Source organism: Mus caroli, unplaced genomic scaffold (genome assembly GCF_978045245.1).
Source record: "Mus caroli unplaced genomic scaffold, Mus_caroli_1 scaffold_1, whole genome shotgun sequence".
Taxonomy (NCBI): Eukaryota; Metazoa; Chordata; class Mammalia; order Rodentia; family Muridae; genus Mus; species Mus caroli.
The window spans coordinates 75150140-75159347 of NW_028227256.1; the positions used below are offsets into that span (position 1 = coordinate 75150140).

General features: G+C 40.4%; 1 pseudogene; it reads left to right on the plus strand.

Annotated features, from left to right (window-relative positions):
• Nucleotides 1-3519: 3519 nt before the first annotated feature.
• LOC110303774 (small ribosomal subunit protein uS7 pseudogene) lies at nucleotides 3520-4127 on the plus strand (annotated as a pseudogene).
• The last annotated feature ends 5081 nt before the right edge of the window (nucleotides 4128-9208 follow it).

Below are 9208 nucleotides of genomic sequence, written 5' to 3' on the forward strand. Positions count from 1 at the left end.
TGCGGATCCCTTCAGCTCCTTGGATACTTTCTCCAGCTCCTCCATTGGGGGCCCTGTGATCCATCCACTAGCTGACTGTGAGCATCCACTTCTGTGTTTGCCAGGCCCCGGCATAGTCTCACAAGAGACAGCTATATCTGGGTCCTTTCAGCAAAATCTTGCTAGTGTATGCAATGGTGTCAGCGTTTGGAAGCTGATTATGGGGTGGATCCCTGGATACGGCAGTCTCTAGATGGTCCATCCTTTTGTCTCAGCTCCAAACTTTGTCTCTGTAACTCCTTCCATGGGTGTTCTGTTCCCAATTCTAAGGAGGGGCATAGTGTCCACACTTCAATCTTCATTCTTCTTGAGTTTCATGTGTTTAGCAAACTGTATCTTATATCTTGGGTATCCTAAGTTTTGGGCTAATATCCACTTATCAGTGAGTACATATTGTGTGAGTTCCTTTGTGACTGTGTTACCTCACTCAGGATGCCTTTGTATTATCTTATGCTCATACTTTTTTTAAATTTTAAATTAGTTTCAGAATGTCTTTAACAATATAAATTTAGTCAAAGTAATTGAGACTAAACAATGTATTCTGTCCTATTCAGTTTATAAACGATTCAATACCGGCCACACATGTATAACTAGGTGTTAACATTGCAAAGAAAGAGGAGGAAATGAATGTTGTAGTTGGTACCTGGACAGTATATTCCAATAATGGGACATCATAATAGGATCATTGTCCTCTGTAGCAGAATGGAGGAGCTTATATAAGGAAGGGATAGACAGAGGACATCAGAGTGCTAGCAACATTTTATTTTGCATCTTGCATAAAGATAACATGGATACTGGTTTTGCTATTACTGAGTTGAACCATATCTCTTTCTGATCCTCTTTCTGTGATTCCTTTTCCTAAAAGAATGAAAGCAAGAGACAGAGAAGAAAGAAATAGACATAGGGAAGAGGAGAGAAACAAGGGAGGAAAGAGGGCAGAAAAGACTCAAGGTACAAATCTGCATTTATGTTCTTTTTGCCAAGTGATCCCTGAATCTCGGCAAATGACTGCCCTGCCCCAACCTGCCTGACACACTAGGAACCAGAGCTTCAGACCTGTTATACATCCTTTATCACTATATGCTGTCCTACCAACTCCAGACACAGGCAATATAGGAAGAAGCAAGGCTGTTAAGGTTCAACTTCAGCCTTGGACAAAAGGCAAGGCAAGAGAGAGGCCATCATATGAAAGTAAAAATGCCAAGAGCCAACAGTGACCCAAGTCAGACCTCCCACATCTTCACTTTTTTCCTGGTGAGCAGCTTGATACAAACTCAGAGAAGTGTCTTGTGGCTGTGTGAGTCTATCAGCACATCCAGGAGACACGTGGTCACCTTCCCAGCTGCAGCTGTGTCCCTCCCCACACACACACATCTGTAGGCTCCAACACCCAATGTCCCTCAGGGCCCAAGTGAGCAATCCTCTTTCCTGCCTCCACAGCACATGTGGATAGCTTCTCTGCTTCTGAACTGCTCCTCTGTCAGGTCACAGCTGAAAGTTTGCCTCGCGTAACTTTCAGAATGGGATCAAACGTCCCCGCAGTAGGTTCTCATAGCCTATTAACCTTTTCTCCCAGGGCCTTTGTCACTATTTCTATTTCCTTGTGGAATTATTCACTTTGGCACCAGCCTGCAGTTCTTATATACAGTGCATCGCCTGCTGACTGAAGCTGTTTCCCTTGCTCCTAGCACCTGTAAAGGCTAAGACACTACTACAACAGTTGACTCATGAACAAGCAAATGAATGGGTCTTTTGGAAATCAGTCTGACTACAAGTTCTACTTTCTACCAAACAGTTGGTATTTAAGAATCCATAAAAAGACCCTTCAGTAGCTACAGCAGGTTTTCAGTAACACTGGAATGGTCTAGAAGCAGCAAGGTGATTTTCTTCCACTTGGCAGTTGGCAGTATCATAAAACACACACTGGATACCTGATTAATTTTTTTTCGAATAAATGACAATTTGGTTTCTTTAACCAATTATATTTTTATATACTTGCACACATGTATTGTTGTATTGTGTGGGTGTGTTTCTGGGTGTGCAGGGACTACAGTGGTGTGCACATGGAGGTCAGTTTGCTCCCTCCATCATGTGGATCCCGGGGATCTGACTCATTACCAATCAGGCTGAGCAGCAACTGTTTTTACCTATTGAGCCATCTTGCTATCCCAGTAATTACTCTTCTAATGACTATTTTAATAAATATCTGAACAAAAGAGGAGATTCTATAGACAACGCGGGGGAAGAAAAATGTAGCTTATACTTTCCCCCTGAATATTCTCCAAAGAACAAAGATCCTGAGCTTGCAAATGCTAGTTAGAGGAAACAGCAAGGGAAGCAGACTATTAGCCTAGGGAAAACGTCCTGGCCTTCAGTGCTGACTAAGTTACCACCCACTCAGCCTCACAAGTCCTACTGGCTTCACTCATTTCCTGGATATTGGAAAAAGTATGCTGCAAAATCAGTAACTTCTTTAAAAGCTGTGCAACTATGAAATTAAAATATTGTAACCAAGGACTATTTCTTGAAAGACGATAGGCCAGGGACTGGAAAGATAGCTCAGATGTCATGCAAGCACAGGGTTTGTATCCCTGGCACCTGCACAAAAAGTTAGGCACACTGGCGTGCACCAGTAATCCTGGGTCTACGAAGGCAGACAGAGAAGAATTTGCTGGCTAACCAGACTAACCAAGACAGAAAATTGCTGGTTCAGTGAGAGAGCCTGTCTCAAACAGATGTAAGATAGAAAGCAATTGAGGAAGACACCAAAGGTCAACCTCTAGCCTCTATCAGCATATATACCCATGTACATACTCCTGAACACACACACACACACACACACACACACACACACACACATACACACACACACACACACACACACACACACCACTGATTACAGACAAGAAACATTTAATCAATATGTAGATGTAAGGCCTACTTTTGGGAAGTTTATACCTACTGTTCTTATATACTAAATGAAAATTACCCTCTGCAAAGATCTGCCGTGGTTTTGCACATTTATGTTTACAAACATTGTTCCTAGGAGAAACTAATAGAGCACAATCAACTTTTAATCCAGGCATTTGCCCTGTCACAATGGCATACACACACAGAGGTGATAACACGCAGAAGAACTAGATTGCTTTCTGAAAACTGCTGTCTGGCCTTCTCTACGTACAGAGCTAATTGAAGAAAGGGGTTCAAACAGACCAAGTGAGGACTTATATTTTAATTTGTGCAAATGCATAAAGAAACCATGAAATTCATCTGTTCTACATTGGGTGTTGCCCAAGTCCCTAAAATTTTAAGTACTAGATGGTCAACATTTCTTGAAATTATATATACATGGCACACAGTTGGATGGCAGGTGTTCTGCTTACTAACTGGTTTTAGAAAATATATTTTCTCTTCCTGTCTGTATCAGGACAGCACGTGGTCCATGCCGAGCCACTGAGAAGCCCGGTCTGCACCCTCAGGATGACTGAGTGGGAAGCAGCCACACCAGCGGTGGCAGAGACCCCTGACATCAAGGTCTTTGGGAAATGAAGCACTGATGATGTGCAGATCAACAACATTTCTCTGCAGGATTACATTGCTGTGAAGGAGAAGTATGCCAAGTACCTGCCCCACAGTGCCGGATGTTATGCTGCGAAGCACTTCTGCAAAGCACAATGTCCCATCGTGGAGCGCCTTACTAACTCCATAATGATGCATGGTCGTTACAACCGCAAAAAGCTCATGACTGTGCGAATTGTCAAGCATGCCTTTGAGATCATCCACCTGCTCACTGGTGAGAACCCTCTGCAGGTCCTGGTGAATGTTATTATCAACAGTGGCCCCTGAGAAGACGCATTGGGCGGGCCAGGACAGTGAGACGACAGGCTGTGGATGTGTCCCTACTGCATCCAGTGAATCAGGCCATCTGGCTCCTGTGCACAGGGGCTCGTGAGGCTGCTTTCCGGAACATCAAGATCATCACTGAGTGCCTTGCAGATGAGCTCATTAATGCTGCCAAGGGCTCCTCCAATTCCTATGCCATCAAGAAGAAAGATGAACTGGAGGGTGTGGCCAAGTCTAACCGCTGATTTCCCAGCTGTGTCCTTTGGAACAATTCTAAAAAAAAAAAAAAAAGAAAAAGAAAAAGAAAAAAGAAAATATATTTTCTGACTTCAGTTTAAAGTAGGAATGATGGAAATTTCTAAGGCACTGTCTTCCCTGAAAGGACGAGTGACCCATTTGTTCAGGTTCCAACAACATCTAATATGTAGTTGAGCCAAATAGCAAAGTTGAGGTCGATAAGCTGTCCCATTCATAGAACCACTTCCAGTACAGGCAAGCCAAATGTCAGAGTGAAGGTCAATAAGGTGGCTCACTCATTGGACCACTTCAAGTCTCCTTGAAGTACTTTGACAGTTTCTGGATAGCATCCAGGACAGCACACATTTTGTACAAGAAAGATAATCTTAGCACTTGTTGACACCTGGGAAGCAGTTAGAAAAATGTCCCACTGAGACTTCTATCTTCTGTGTTTCTGAGATGGAGCACTCTGGGGTGTTGTTAGCAACTAATGATTCAGAATTTAACAAAAGAAGGGAAACAAATATTTTTTGCAAAGAAATGTCAGTAAAGAACTCCCCTACCATGTGCAAACCCCTGGGTTCCATTCTCAGAACTCAAAAAAAAAAAAAAAACCTTTTAAAATACTAAATTCAATATTCTGCTTGGTATGTACAGTTAGATTCATATATTCAATATTTTCAAAGTATAATAATATGTGACTTAGCTTACCAAAGCGATCAGGTCATTCATGTAAGCTAAATAATTCTAACCAAGGCTCAGTCACATTGCTTCTGTTTTTGCTTAACAGCAAAAATATTGCAAATCAAAGAAAATTTTATTTTAATTAATCAATAGCTGGATAGAGGTAGGGTGATATTTTTCATGCTCTCAAAGGTACTAATTTCATTGGTGATATGGGGGAATGAAGAATATTCTCAGCATTTCAAAGACTCTTGCATAGCATCTATGGCCCCAGGTAAGATGAAGCAGACTAAGGTAATAGCCATGTTTCTAAGCTTTGGTCCAGATTCAGTTCAGTGCAGTATTAAGCATGATGTCATTGTGATCAAAAAGTCTAGTTGGGAGTCCTGTGTATCTTTAGTTAATAATCATGCTTTCAGAGCCTTAAAGGTGACTTTATCCCATAAAGGTATATGCTTCCTAGACATTTGTATTTACCATTGCATTGCTACTGTGGTATAAACAGGGAGAAAGAAGCTGCAGACTCATCCACAAGGATTAAATACATTCAGTCTTATAGAATTGTACTCCACAACTATAGCAAAGAACAGAATATATGCATTTCAGATAAATCAACTGGCAGAAAAGCATATATGATCTAGATCCTATGTGCCTGACAGTATTGCCCAGTTTAAGCAGATGTGGAGAGTAGGGTATATGTGTATGTACAGAGCTATGCATTTCCTCTGTTTCACTTCTAAAATATTAATAGGTAAAGAACAAAACAGAAAATTTTCAGTGCTGGTAGCAGTGGATGACAGGAAAGTAAAGAAGTTAAAGAAAGTCACTTTAGCTTTTCATTTTAAGTCCTTGCATAGTTTGAATTTGGACAATGATCCCTCATTTGAAGTTGTTTTGTATTTCATAGTAAATGTAGGGGAGTTGGTTGTTTGACAAACCTCCCCAGACAAGGACTCAATATAGAATCAAAAGGCTAAGTGACTTTTAGAGTTGAGCTTGGTGTGGACACGACCCCCCCCCCCACCGCACATAATGAGATCACACACACACACCCCTCCACTCTGTCTGCCACTGGCAAGCTCTTAAGGCATTCCCAATGCTCTATTTCTCATTGCCAGGACTCTCCATGATGCAGCAACTCTCTTCTGCAACAGTGACAATACTGAAAGCTGTAACCATCTTAAGTGAACAGTGGGAGGAGCCCCTGAAATGGTGGTGCCTACTAGAGACGTGGAAGCAGCTATACCTGGACCGGAAATTGCTATGAAACCTACTCCATGTGGAACTGGACATTTATGCCATTCCTACCAAAGGAAACACAGATCAGGGACCTGCTCCATCCCCCCGAGGTGAAGTCATCATGCTTTCTGTTCAGCTTCCAACTCTACCATAGCCCAGTCCAAAGGATGAAAGGAGAACTTCATTATTCTGACTTATCATGTCCCTGAGTGCCCCACATCCTCTACTTGACATTGACAGTCTTCAAAGATGGAGTCAAAGTTATATTCCTTGGGGCAGTTGAGGATGGCTAGTTCACAGTGAGTTCAAAATGATGCTCAATGGTACACTCAGTGAAGAAGGGGGCATTTGCAGAGTCTCTTCTAACCCCATCTCATTCAATCTAAGTCTTTTACTTCAAGTATCTTGGTTACTTCAAAATGCCAGCACTGTGCACATATGCTTGCACTATGTCCATCTAAGGTAGACAAGCCTATGCCACTGGCTAGATATCCGACTGATAGGAAGACTGTCACATAAGGGACATAAAGATGTGAGAAAAATAGACTGAGAAAGGAGAATGTGTAGCAAATCCTCTTGCCCATCTTTGCCAAGACTCACAACTCATCAAGGGTGCTGAGGAAACCGGGTAAGCACAATGTCCAGTTAGAAAACACAAACTAGGCCGTCTGACCAGGATATCCTGTAATCTTTCCAATGCACCATAAATTTTGAAACAGAAAAGCAGTGCTTGAGAACTCATTAATATTTCTCATATTGATTATTTGTGGAAATAATCATCTCTCTCATATGTCAGGCTAAGTCAAATATTATTTAAATTAATTTAAACATGACTACTAAGCATGTAAAACTATCTATGTAGTTAATATTCTAACCCTATTGGCCCGCTCACCTAGACTTTGCCTGACACACTGTAGCTGCCCGCCACTCATTGAAAATGTACATAGGCCCAAACACTGGCTTCTTGGCAATGAGACTGAAAACTTGCTGAGTCTCTTTTTATTTTTATCTTTGCTGTGAGAATTAAAATACCTATCCCATGGGACTTGTAAAGACTAAATGAGATAGTCCTGCCCAAAGGCAAAAACACTACCCAGAGATATGTTTCTAGTATTTAAAGTTTGTTGAAGGCTTGAAGAACAGGGAAAAACAGTACAACTGAATAATCCCCTAATTGTTGGGGCAGTCCTATTATCAGAGCATGTAAACACTGAGAACAACTACCATGAAAAATGAGATTAATGCCCCGAAACCACATTCATTATCCATCTTACACACTCAGAAAGCAGACCTCAGCAGAAAACAAAAGGTCTGCCCAAATTATGATAGAAAAACACATTTCTCTGACAGCTTAGAGAAAATGCAGGGACTTAGTTGTTTCTACTTCTAGACTTAGGCAGGTTGGGGGATGGGTAACTAACGTTTGGTTTACTAAAGTCCATTTTCATATCAAGTGAGAAAAAAATGCCTTCACATGGAAAAATAAGGTAGGGACAATGAATTTTTTTAAAGTCAAATTAAGTCAAGACAGATGCAAACTGTCTAAAGAAAAACCATGGCTGTTTTGATTAATGCTACCAAGAGTAATTACATTCTCAACTCTCTTTAACGCAATTAAAATACCTAATTTGGGAGGAGTGGGGGGAGCGTGGAACCAATAATCTGTAGTCTCTTTTCTTATTCTTGGCCTAAGCTACTCAAACTTAAGTGCTTAAGGTGGACAAATTTGCAATCCAGTTTGTATCACATAAAGATCAAGGAAAAGTGGCTTTTAATCTTATTTCATGCTGAAAATTTAGTCAAATGAGCCCCATTCTTAAACACTAGCCTATGAGTCTTCTTTAAGGTGTACCTCAAATACTAGATCTGTGTTTTCTCTTGGAGTTAGAAGTCTTGGTTCTTTTTCCCCTTTTGGTTACTCAGATCTGCAGCAGACCTCACAATGTCTGAAAACATTTTGGTCACCAGATAGAGGGTGCATGCTACTGACATTTTATGGATAGATATTAAATACTTTGCTAAATATCTTACAAAGCCAATCATAACACTGTTGGAAGACACTTTGCTAAAATAATGGGTCCTGTAAAATAAAATGTTTCCTGAGTTTGTTGTTTTCTTTCTTTTTTTTTTTTTAAGTGTTTTGTGCTTTGTATAGCAAAAGGCCAAAGAGAACTGAGTCCATCTCTCATTACCTACTGGATCTGTGGATACATGATTGCAAGTCTAAGAGAGTATCCATCCCCCTTACAATGAATAAGAAAACTTCTTATAGAAAACTTTAGCCATGAATCAACCAACTAAATGCAAATCAACAGACTAGATGCAACCCGACTAAATAAAACTGTGCTGTTTTGACTGACACTACCAAGAGTAATCATATATTTTTTAAAAATCAGTATATAAACATCTATCAGGAAAAAATATTTACTAGCAGAATTTTTTAAAACTAGAGCACATTTTTGTAAGAAAGTCACTTTTCTTTGTGTTCTTTTATTCAATGGGTATCCACTCATTGAGCCTCCAGAATCTCAGAGAGCTGTACTAAGGCTTGGGAAGACATAAAAATAGAACATTCCATTGTCACAGCCTGCAAACTTCAAAAACTATGTCTTCAATTAAAATCTAGGTGGCATTGAACCATAGAAAATAAGAATCTAGACTTTGGAATCATGGAAGGATAAACCAAGATAGGAATCAACTTCTTCCCTGGGGAGTGCTTCAATTCTCTGAGTCTCACATTTCTCCAGGATAAGGTAGAGATGATGAGACCCAGTTGCTGAGTTGACTGTTAACTGTAGAGGATTAGATATGTGAGCAGTGTGGTACCTGCAGCACAGCAGTTACTCTTTAAATACCACATGCTTCTTCATTCATGACAGTGCTCTCCTCTTAACTAGAGCTAAGTAATCATGGCTAGGTGACATGAAATGGGAGACTTCTTGGAAGTATTAGAGAAACACCCTCTTTATTTATTTTTATATCTTTTTTTAGCAAAAAAAATACCCTAGCAATATATATCCTTAACTCTAAAAGACTGTTAGACAAAAGTGAAATGGAAAAGAATCTAGAAGGCTGGTTACAATACTAATGGATGGTACACATTAGAAGGACAGTGAAGCTTTGGTGAGGAGGATTTCTAGTTGAAAGGGACATCACTCAAGAATAC